Source organism: Thermobia domestica, chromosome 17, assembly GCF_964235325.1.
Source record: "Thermobia domestica chromosome 17, izTheDome1.hap1.1, whole genome shotgun sequence".
NCBI classification, from domain to species: domain Eukaryota; kingdom Metazoa; phylum Arthropoda; class Insecta; order Zygentoma; family Lepismatidae; genus Thermobia; species Thermobia domestica.
The window spans coordinates 61045911-61058866 of record NC_137470.1 but is presented as its reverse complement, the minus strand read 5'-3'; positions in this window follow the sequence as shown (position 1 = coordinate 61058866).

The window sequence follows — 12956 nt, the reverse complement described above, 5'->3', positions numbered from 1 at the left end:
GTGTTTGTTTGAAAATAAAGTATATTTTTGTGTAAATAAGGATTAAAAGGAGAACAACAATGAAAAACTCAATGTCTTTTATCTATTTTACTAGCACTTATCTAACTAAAGCAACTATAAACATTTCTCATTGCTGTCGAAACAATGCGTGAGAGGAACGTGTGATATGTGTTTGTTTTTAAAATAAAGTATATTTTTGTGTAAATAAGGATGAAGAGGAGGACAACAATGAAAAAAACTCAATGTTTTTTACCTTTTTTATTACCACTTATCTAACTAAAGTAACTAATCACATTTCTCATTGCTGTCGTAAGAATGCATGAGAGGAACGTGTTATATGTGTTTGTTTTTAAAATAAAGTATATTTTTGTGTAAATAAGGATTAAAAGGAGAACAACAATGAAAAAACTCAATGTCTTTTACCTATTTTACTAGCACTTATCTAACTAAAGTAACTAGAAACATTTCTCATTGCTGTCGTAACAATGCGTGAGAGGAACGTGTGATATGTGTTTGTTTTTAAAATAAAGTATATTTTTGTGTAAATAAGGATGAAGAGGAGGACAACAATGAAAAAAACCCAATGTCTTTTACCTATTTTACTAGCACTTATCTAACTAAAGTAACTAATCACATTTCTCATTTCTGTCGTAACAATGCGTGAGAGGAACGTGTGATATGTGTTTGTTTTTAAAATAAAGTATATTTTTGTGTAAATAAGGATGAAGAGGAGGACAACAATGAAAAAAACTCAATGTCTTTTACCTATTATACTAGCACTTATCTAACTAAAGTAACTAATCACATTTCTCATTGCTGTCGTAAGAATGCATGAGAGGAACGTGTGATATGTGTTTGTTTTTAAAATAAAGTATATTTTTGTGTAAATAAGGATTAAAAGGAGAACAACAATTAAAAAACTCAATGTCTTTTACCTATTTTACTAGCACTTATCTAACTAAAGTAACTAGAAACATTTCTCATTGCTGTCGTAACAATGCGTGAGAGATACGTGTGATATTTGTTTGTTTTTAAAATAAAATACATTTTTGTGTAAATAAGGATTAAAAGGAGAACAACAATGAAAAAACTCAATGTCTTTTACCTAATTTACCTGCACTTAGCTAACTAAAGTAACTAATCACATTTCTCATTGCTGTCGTAAGAATGCATTTGAGGAACGTGTGATATGTTTGTTTTTAAAATAAAGTATATTTTTGTGTAAATAAGGATGAAGAGGAGGACAACAATGAAAAAAACTCAATGTCTTTTACCTATTTTACTAGCACTTATCTAACTAAAGTAACTAATCACATTTCTCATTGCTGTCGTAAGAATGCATGAGAGGAACGTGTGATATGTGTTTGTTTTTAAAATAAAGTATATTTTTGTGTAAATAAGGATTAAAAGGAGAACAACAATGAAAAAACTCAATGTCTTTTACCTATTTTACTAGCACGTATCTAACTAAAGTAACTAGAAACATTTCTCATTGCTGTCGTAACAATGCGTGAGAGGAACGTGTGATATGTGTTTGTTTTTAAAATAAAGTATATTTTTGTGTAAATAAGGATTAAAAGGAGAACAACAATGAAAAAACACAATGTCTTTTACCTATTTTACTAGCACTTATCTAACTAAAGTAACTAGAAACATTTCTCATTGCTGTCGTAACAATGCGTGAGAAGAACGTGTGATATGTGTTTGTTTTTAAAATAAAGTATATTTTTGTGTAAATAAGGATTAAAGGAAGAACAACAATGAAAAAAACTCAATGTCTTTTACCTATTTTACTAGGACTTATCTAACTAAAGTAACTAATCACATTTCTCATTGCTGTCGTAAGAATGCGTGAGAGGAACGTGTGATATGTGTTTGTTTTTAAAATAAAGTATATTTTTGTGTAAATAAGGATTAAAAGGAGAACAACAATGAAAAAACTCAATGTCTTTTACCTATTTTACTAGCACTTATCTAACTAAAGTAACTAGAAACATTTCTCATTGATGTCGTAAGAATGCATGAGAGGAACGTGTGATATGTGTTTGTTTTTAAAATAAAGTATATTTTTGTGTAAATAAGGATTAAAAGGAGAACAACAATGAAAAAACTCAATGTCTTTTACCTATTTTACTAGCACGTATCTAACTAAAGTAACTAGAAACATTTCTCATTGCTGTCGTAACAATGCGTGAGAGGAACGTGTGATATGTGTTTGTTTTTAAAATAAAGTATATTTTTGTGTAAATAAGGATTAAAAGGAGAACAACAATGAAAAAACTCAATGTCTTTTACCTATTTTACTAGCACTTATCTAACTAAAGTAACTAGAAACATTTCTCATTGCTGTCGTAACAATGCGTGAGAGGAACGTTTGATATGTGTTTGTTTTTAAAATAAAGTATATTTTTGTGTAAATAAGGATTAAAAGGAGAACAACAATGAAAAAACTCAATGTCTTTTACCTATTTTACTAGCACTTATCTAAATAAAGTAACTAATCACATTTCTCATTGCTGTCGTAACAATGCGTGAGAGGAACGTGTGATATGTGTTTGTTTTTAAAATAAAGTATATTTTTGTGTAAATAAGGATTAAAAGGAGAACAACAATGAAAAAACTCAATGTCTTTTACCTATTTTACTAGCACTTATCTAACTAAAGTAACTAGAAACATTTCTCATTGCTGTCGTAACAATGCGTGAGAGGAACGTGTGATATGTGTTTGTTTTTAAAATAAAGTATATTTTTGTGTAAATAAGGATTAAAAGGAGAACAACAATGAAAAAACTCAATGTCTTTTACCTATTTTACTAGCACTTATCTAAATAAAGTAACTAATCACATTTCTCATTGCTGTCGTAACAATGCGTGAGAGGAACGTGTGATATGTGTTTGTTTTTAAAATAAAGTATATTTTTGTGTAAATAAGGATTAAAAGGAGAACAACAATGAAAAAACTCAATGTCTTTTACCTATTTTACTAGCACTTATCTAACTAAAGTAACTAATCACATTTCTCATTGCTGTCGTAACAATGCGTGAGAGGAACGTGTGATATGTGTTTGTTTTTAAAATAAAGTATATTTTTGTGTAAATAAGGATTAAAAGGAGAACAACAATGAAAAAACTCAATGTCTTTTACCTATTTTACTAGCACTTATCTAACTAAAGTAACTAATCACATTTCTCATTGCTGTCGTAACAATGCGTGAGAGGAACGTGTGATATGTGTTTGTTTTTAAAATAAAGTATATTTTTGTGTAAATAAGGATTAAAAGGAGAACAACAATGAAAAAACTCAATGTCTTTTACCTATTTTACTAGCACTTATCTAACTAAAGTAACTAATCACATTTCTCATTGCTGTCGTAACAATGCGTGAGAGGAACGTGTGATATGTGTTTGTTTTTAAAATAAAGTATATTTTTGTGTAAATAAGGATTAAAAGGAGAACAACAATGAAAAAACTCAATGTCTTTTACCTATTTTACTAGCACTTATCTAACTAAAGTAACTAATCACATTTCTCATTGCTGTCGTAACAATGCGTGAGAGGAACGTGTGATATGTGTTTGTTTTTAAAATAAAGTATATTTTTGTGTAAATAAGGATTAAAAGGAGAACAACAATGAAAAAACTCAATGTCTTTTACCTATTTTACTAGCACTTATCTAACTAAAGTAACTAGAAACATTTCTCATTGCTGTCGTAAGAATGCGTGAGAGGAACGTGTGATATGTGTTTGTTTGAAAATAAAGTATATTTTTGTGTAAATAAGGATTAAAAGGAGAACAACAATGAAAAACTCAATGTCTTTTATCTATTTTACTAGCACTTATCTAACTAAAGTAACTAGAAACATTTCTCATTGCTGTCGTAACAATGCGTGAGAGGAACGTGTGATATGTGTTTGTTTTTAAAATAAAGTATATTTTTGTGTAAATAAGGATGAAGAGGAGGACAACAATGAAAAAAACTCAATGTTTTTTACCTATTTTACTACCACTAATCTAACTAAAGTAACTAGAAACATTTCTCATTGCTGTCGTAACAATGCGTGAGAGGAACGTGTGATATGTGTTTGTTTTTAAAATAAAGTATATTTTTGTGTAAATAAGGATTAAAAGGAGAACAACAATGAAAAAACGCAATGTCTTTTACCTATTTTACTAGCACTTATCTAACTAAAGTAACTAATCACATTTCTCATTGCTGTCGTAACAATGCGTGAGAGGAACGTGTGATATGTGTTTGTTTTTAAAATAAAGTATATTTTTGTGTAAATAAGGATTAAAAGGAGAACAACAATGAAAAAAACTCAATGTCTTTTACCTATTTTACTAGCACTTATCTAACTAAAGTGACTAATCACATTTCTCATTGCGGTCGTAACAATGCGTGAGAGGAACGTGTGATATGTGTTTGTTTTTAAAATAAAGTATATTTTTGTGTAAATAAGGATTAAAAGGAGAACAACAATGAAAAAACTCAATGTCTTTTACCTATTTTACTAGCACTTATCTAACTAAAGTAACTAATCACATTTCTCATTGCTGTCGTAACAATGCGTGAGAGGAACGTGTGATATGTGTTTGTTTTTAAAATAAAGTATATTTTTGTGTAAATAAGGATGAAGAGGAGGACAACAATGAAAAAAACTCAATGTCTTTTACCTATTTTACTAGCACTTATCTAACTAAAGTAACTAATCACATTTCTCATTGCGGTCGTAACAATGCGTGAGAGGAACGTGTGATATGTGTTTGTTTTTAAAATAAAGTATATTTTTGTGTAAATAAGGATGAAGAGGAGGACAACAATGAAAAAAACTCAATGTCTTTTACCTATTTTACTAGCACTTATCTAACTAAAGTAACTAATCACATTTCTCATTGCTGTCGTAACAATGCGTGAGAGGAACGTGTGATATGTGTTTGTTTTTAAAATAAAGTATATTTTTGTGTAAATAAGGATGAAGAGGAGGACAACAATGAAAAAAACTCAATGTCTTTTACCTATTTTACTAGCACTTATCTAACTAAAGTAACTAATCACATTTCTCATTGCTGTCGTAACAATGCGTGAGAGGAACGTGTGATATGTGTTTGTTTTTAAAATAAAGTATATTTTTGTGTAAATAAGGATTAAAAGGAGAACAACAATGAAAAAACTCAATGTCTTTTACCTATTTTACTAGCACTTATCTAACTAAAGTAACTAATCACATTTCTCATTGCTGTCGTAACAATGCGTGAGAGGAACGTGTGATATGTGTTTGTTTTTAAAATAAAGTATATTTTTGTGTAAATAAGGATTAAAAGGAGAACAACAATGAAAAAACTCAATGTCTTTTACCTATTTTACTAGCACTTATCTAACTAAAGTAACTAATCACATTTCTCATTGCTGTCGTAACAATGCGTGAGAGGAACGTGTGATATGTGTTTGTTTTTAAAATAAAGTATATTTTTGTGTAAATAAGGATGAAGAGGAGGACAACAATGAAAAAAACTCAATGTCTTTTACCTATTTTACTAGCACTTATCTAACTAAAGTAACTAATCACATTTCTCATTGCGGTCGTAACAATGCGTGAGAGGAACGTGTGATATGTGTTTGTTTTTAAAATAAAGTATATTTTTGTGTAAATAAGGATGAAGAGGAGGACAACAATGAAAAAAACTCAATGTCTTTTACCTATTTTACTAGCACTTATCTAACTAAAGTAACTAATCACATTTCTCATTGCTGTCGTAACAATGCGTGAGAGGAACGTGTGATATGTGTTTGTTTTTAAAATAAAGTATATTTTTGTGTAAATAAGGATTAAAAGGAGAACAACAATGAAAAAACTCAATGTCTTTTACCTATTTTACTAGCACTTATCTAGCTAAAGTAACTAGAAACATTTCTCATTGCTGTCGTAAGAATGCGTGAGAGGAACGTGTGATATGTGTTTGTTTGAAAATAAAGTATATTTTTGTGTAAATAAGGATTAAAAGGAGAACAACAATGAAAAACTCAATGTCTTTTATCTATTTAACTAGCACTTATCTAACTAAAGTAACTAGAAACATTTTTCATTGCTGTCGTAACAATGCGTGAGAGGAACGTGTGATATGTGTTTGTTTTTAAAATAAAGTATATTTTTGTGTAAATAAGGATGAAGAGGAGGACAACAATGAAAAAAACTCAATGTTTTTTACCTATTTTACTACCACTAATCTAACTTAAGTAACTAGAAACATTTCTCATTGCTGTCGTAACAATGCGTGAGAGGAACGTGTGATATGTGTTTGTTTTTAAAATAAAGTATATTTTTGTGTAAATAAGGATTAAAAGGAGAACAACAATGAAAAAACGCAATGTCTTTTACCTATTTTACTAGCACTTATCTAACTAAAGTAACTAGAAACATTTCTCATTGCTGTCGTAAGAATGCGTGAGAGGAACGTGTGATATGTGTTTGTTTGAAAATAAAGTATATTTTTGTGTAAATAAGGATTAAAAGGAGAACAACAATGAAAAACTCAATGTCTTTTATCTATTTTACTAGCACTTATCTAACTAAAGCAACTAGAAACATTTCTCATTGCTGTCGAAACAATGCGTGAGAGGAACGTGTGATATGTGTTTGTTTTTAAAATAAAGTATATTTTTGTGTAAATAAGGATGAAGAGGGGGACAACAATGAAAAAAACTCAATGTTTTTTACCTTTTTTACTACCACTTATCTAACTAAAGTAACTAATCACATTTCTCATTGCTGTCGTAAGAATGCATGAGAGGAACGTGTTATATGTGTTTGTTTTTAAAATAAAGTATATTTTTGTGTAAATAAGGATTAAAAGGAGAACAACAATTAAAAAACTCAATGTCTTTTACCTATTTTACTAGCACTTATCTAACTAAAGTAACTAGAAACATTTCTCATTGCTGTCGTAACAATGCGTGAGAGGAACGTGTGATATGTGTTTGTTTTTAAAATAAAGTATATTTTTGTGTAAATAAGGATGAAGAGGAGGACAACAATGAAAAAAACCCAATGTCTTTTACCTATTTTACTAGCACTTATCTAACTAAAGTAACTAATCACATTTCTCATTTCTGTCGTAACAATGCGTGAGAGGAACGTGTGATATGTGTTTGTTTTTAAAATAAAGTATATTTTTGTGTAAATAAGGATGAAGAGGAGGACAACAATGAAAAAAACTCAATGTCTTTTACCTATTTTACTAGCACTTATCTAACTAAAGTAACTAATCACATTTCTCATTGCTGTCGTAAGAATGCATGAGAGGAACGTGTGATATGTGTTTGTTTTTAAAATAAAGTATATTTTTGTGTAAATAAGGATTAAAAGGAGAACAACAATGAAAAAACTCAATGTATATTACCTATTTTACTAGCACGTATCTAACTAAAGTAACTAGAAACATTTCTCATTCCTGTCGTAACAATGCGTGAGAGGAACGTGTGATATGTGTTTGTTTTTAAAATAAAGTATATTTTTGTGTAAATAAGGATTAAAAGGAGAACAACAATGAAAAAACACAATGTCTTTTACCTATTTTACTAGCACTTATCTAACTAAAGTAACTAGAAACATTTCTCATTGCTGTCGTAACAATGCGTGAGAGGAACGTGTGATATGTGTTTGTTTTTAAAATAAAGTATATTTTTGTGTAAATAAGGATTAAAGGAAGAACAACAATGAAAAATCTCAATGTCTTTTACCTATTTTACTAGGACTTATCTAACTAAAGTAACTAATCACATTTCTCATTCCTGTCGTAAGAATGCGTGAGAGGAACGTGTGATATGTGTTTGTTTTTAAAATAAAGTATATTTTTGTGTAAATAAGGATTAAAAGGAGAACAACAATGAAAAAACTCAATGTCTTTTACCTATTTTACTAGCACTTATCTAACTAAAGTAACTAGAAACATTTCTCATTGCTGTCGTAAGAATGCATGAGAGGAACGTGTGATATGTGTTTGTTTTTAAAATAAAGTATATTTTTGTGTAAATAAGGATTAAAAGGAGAACAACAATGAAAAAACTCAATGTCTTTTACCTATTTTACTAGCACGTATCTAACTAAAGTAACTAGAAACATTTCTCATTGCTGTCGTAACAATGCGTGAGAGGAACGTGTGATATGTGTTTGTTTTTAAAATAAAGTATATTTTTGTGTAAATAAGGATTAAAAGGAGAACAACAATGAAAAAACTCAATGTCTTTTACCTATTTTACTAGCACTTATCTAACTAAAGTAACTAGAAACATTTCTCATTGCTGTCGTAACAATGCGTGAGAGGAACGTTTGATATGTGTTTGTTTTTAAAATAAAGTATATTTTTGTGTAAATAAGGATGAAGAGGAGGACAACAATGAAAAAAACTCAATGTCTTTTACCTATTTTACTAGCACTTATCTAACTAAAGTAACTAATCACATTTCTCATTGCTGTCGTAACAATGCGTGAGAGGAACGTGTGATATGTGTTTGTTTTTAAAATAAAGTATATTTTTGTGTAAATAAGGATGAAGAGGAGGACAACAATGAAAAAAACTCAATGTCTTTTACCTATTTTACTAGCACTTATCTAACTAAAGTAACTAATCACATTTCTCATTGCTGTCGTAAGAATGCATGAGAGGAACGTGTGATATGTGTTTGTTTTTAAAATAAAGTATATTTTTGTGTAAATAAGGATTAAAAGGAGAACAACAATGAAAAAACTCAATGTCTTTTACCTATTTTACTAGCACTTATCTAACTAAAGTAACTAGAAACATTTCTCATTGCTGTCGTAACAATGCGTGAAAGATACGTGTGATATGTGTTTGTTTTTAAAATAAAATACATTTTTGTGTAAATAAGGATTAAAAGGAGAACAACAATGAAAAAACTCAATGTCTTTTACCTAATTTACCTGCACTTATCTAACTAAAGTAACTAATCACATTTCTCATTGCTGTCGTAAGAATGCATTTTGAGGAACGTGTGATATGTTTGTTTTTAAAATAAAGTATATTTTTGTGTAAATAAGGATGAAGAGGAGGACAACAATGAAAAAAACTCAATGTCTTTTACCTATTTTACTAGCACTTATCTAACTAAAGTAACTAATCACATTTCTCATTGCTGTCGTAAGAATGCATGAGAGGAACGTGTGATATGTGTTTGTTTTTAAAATAAAGTATATTTTTGTGTAAATAAGGATTAAAAGGAGAACAACAATGAAAAAACTCAATGTCTTTTACCTATTTTACTAGCACGTATCTAACTAAAGTAACTAGAAACATTTCTCATTGCTGTCGTAACAATGCGTGAGAGGAACGTGTGATATGTGTTTGTTTTTAAAATAAAGTATATTTTTGTGTAAATAAGGATTAAAAGGAGAACAACAATGAAAAAACACAATGTCTTTTACCTATTTTACTAGCACTTATCTAACTAAAGTAACTAGAAACATTTCTCATTGCTGTCGTAACAATGCGTGAGAGGAACGTGTGATATGTGTTTGTTTTTAAAATAAAGTATATTTTTGTGTAAATAAGGATTAAAGGAAGAACAACAATGAAAAAAACTCAATGTCTTTTACCTATTTTACTAGGACTTATCTAACTAAAGTAACTAATCACATTTCTCATTGCTGTCGTAAGAATGCGTGAGAGGAACGTGTGATATGTGTTTGTTTTTAAAATAAAGTATATTTTTGTGTAAATAAGGATTAAAAGGAGAACAACAATGAAAAAACTCAATGTCTTTTACCTATTTTACTAGCACTTATCTAACTAAAGTAACTAGAAACATTTCTCATTGCTGTCGTAAGAATGCATGAGAGGAACGTGTGATATGTGTTTGTTTTTAAAATAAAGTATATTTTTGTGTAAATAAGGATTAAAAGGAGAACAACAATGAAAAAACTCAATGTCTTTTACCTATTTTACTAGCACGTATCTAACTAAAGTAACTAGAAACATTTCTCATTGCTGTCGTAACAATGCGTGAGAGGAACGTGTGATATGTGTTTGTTTTTAAAATAAAGTATATTTTTGTGTAAATAAGGATTAAAAGGAGAACAACAATGAAAAAACTCAATGTCTTTTACCTATTTTACTAGCACTTATCTAACTAAAGTAACTAGAAACATTTCTCATTGCTGTCGTAACAATGCGTGAGAGGAACGTGTGATATGTGTTTGTTTTTAAAATAAAGTATATTTTTGTGTAAATAAGGATGAAGAGGAGGACAACAATGAAAAAAACTCAATGTCTTTTACCTATTTTACTAGCACTTATCTAACTAAAGTAACTAATCACATTTCTCATTTCTGTCGTAACAATGCGTGAGAGGAACGTGTGATATGTGTTTGTTTTTAAAATAAAGTATATTTTTGTGTAAATAAGGATGAAGAGGAGGACAACAATGAAAAAAACTCAATGTCTTTTACCTATTTTACTAGCACTTATCTAACTAAAGTAACTAATCACATTTCTCATTGCTGTCGTAAGAATGCATGAGAGGAACGTGTGATATGTGTTTGTTTTTAAAATAAAGTATATTTTTGTGTAAATAAGGATTAAAAGGAGAACAACAATTAAAAAACTCAATGTCTTTTACCTATTTTACTAGCACTTATCTAACTAAAGTAACTAGAAACATTTCTCATTGCTGTCGTAACAATGCGTGAGAGATACGTGTGATATGTGTTTGTTTTTAAAATAAAATACATTTTTGTGTAAATAAGGATTAAAAGGAGAACAACAATGAAAAAACTCAATGTCTTTTACCTAATTTACCTGCACTTATCTAACTAAAGTAACTAATCACATTTCTCATTGCTGTCGTAAGAATGCATTTGAGGAACGTGTGATATGTTTGTTTTTAAAATAAAGTATATTTTTGTGTAAATAAGGATGAAGAGGAGGACAACAATGAAAAAAACTCAATGTCTTTTACCTATTTTACTAGCACTTATCTAACTAAAGTAACTAATCACATTTCTCATTGCTGTCGTAAGAATGCATGAGAGGAACGTGTGATATGTGTTTGTTTTTAAAATAAAGTATATTTTTGTGTAAATAAGGATTAAAAGGAGAACAACAATGAAAAAACTCAATGTCTTTTACCTATTTTACTAGCACGTATCTAACTAAAGTAACTAGAAACATTTCTCATTGCTGTCGTAACAATGCGTGAGAGATACGTGTGATATGTGTTTGTTTTTAAAATAAAATACATTTTTGTGTAAATAAGGATTAAAAGGAGAACAACAATGAAAAAACTCAATGTCTTTTACCTAATTTACCTGCACTTATCTAACTAAAGTAACTAATCACATTTCTCATTGCTGTCGTAAGAATGCATTTGAGGAACGTGTGATATGTTTGTTTTTAAAATAAAGTATATTTTTGTGTAAATAAGGATGAAGAGGAGGACAACAATGAAAAAAACTCAATGTCTTTTACCTATTTTACTAGCACTTATCTAACTAAAGTAACTAATCACATTTCTCATTGCTGTCGTAAGAATGCATGAGAGGAACGTGTGATATGTGTTTGTTTTTAAAATAAAGTATATTTTTGTGTAAATAAGGATTAAAAGGAGAACAACAATGAAAAAACTCAATGTCTTTTACCTATTTTACTAGCACGTATCTAACTAAAGTAACTAGAAACATTTCTCATTGCTGTCGTAACAATGCGTGAGAGGAACGTGTGATATGTGTTTGTTTTTAAAATAAAGTATATTTTTGTGTAAATAAGGATTAAAAGGAGAACAACAATGAAAAAACACAATGTCTTTTACCTATTTTACTAGCACTTATCTAACTAAAGTAACTAGAAACATTTCTCATTGCTGTCGTAACAATGCGTGAGAGGAACGTGTCATATGTGTTTGTTTTTAAAATAAAGTATATTTTTGTGTAAATAAGGATTAAAGGAAGAACAGCAATGAAAAAAACTCAATGTCTTTTACCTATTTCACTAGGACTTATCTAACTAAAGTAACTAATCACATTTCTCATTGCTGTCGTAAGAATGCGTGAGAGGAACGTGTGATATGTGTTTGTTTTTAAAATAAAGTATATTTTTGTGTAAATAAGGATTAAAAGGAGAACAACAATGAAAAAACTCAATGTCTTTTACCTATTTTACTAGCACTTATCTAACTAAAGTAACTAGAAACATTTCTCATTGCTGTCGTAAGAATGCATGAGAGGAACGTGTGATATGTGTTTGTTTTTAAAATAAAGTATATTTTTGTGTAAATAAGGATTAAAAGGAGAACAACAATGAAAAAACTCAATGTCTTTTACCTATTTTACTAGCACGTATCTAACTAAAGTAACTAGAAACATGTCTCATTGCTGTCGTAACAATGCGTGAGAGGAACGTGTGATATGTGTTTGTTTTTAAAATAAAGTATATTTTTGTGTAAATAAGGATTAAAAGGAGAACAACAATGAAAAAACTCAATGTCTTTTACCTATTTTACTAGCACTTATCTAACTAAAGTAACTAGAAACATTTCTCATTGCTGTCGTAACAATGCGTGAGAGGAACGTGTGATATGTGTTTGTTTTTAAAATAAAGTATATTTTTGTGTAAATAAGGATGAAGAGGAGGACAACAATGAAAAAAACTCAATGTCTTTTACCTATTTTACTAGCACTTATCTAACTAAAGTAACTAATCACATTTCTCATTTCTGTCGTAACAATGCGTGAGAGGAACGTGTGATATGTGTTTGTTTTTAAAATAAAGTATATTTTTGTGTAAATAAGGATGAAGAGGAGGACAACAATGAAAAAAACTCAATGTCTTTTACCTATTTTACTAGCACTTATCTAACTAAAGTAACTAATCACATTTCTCATTGCTGTCGTAAGAATGCATGAGAGGAACGTGTGATATGTGTTTGTTTTTAAAATAAAGTAT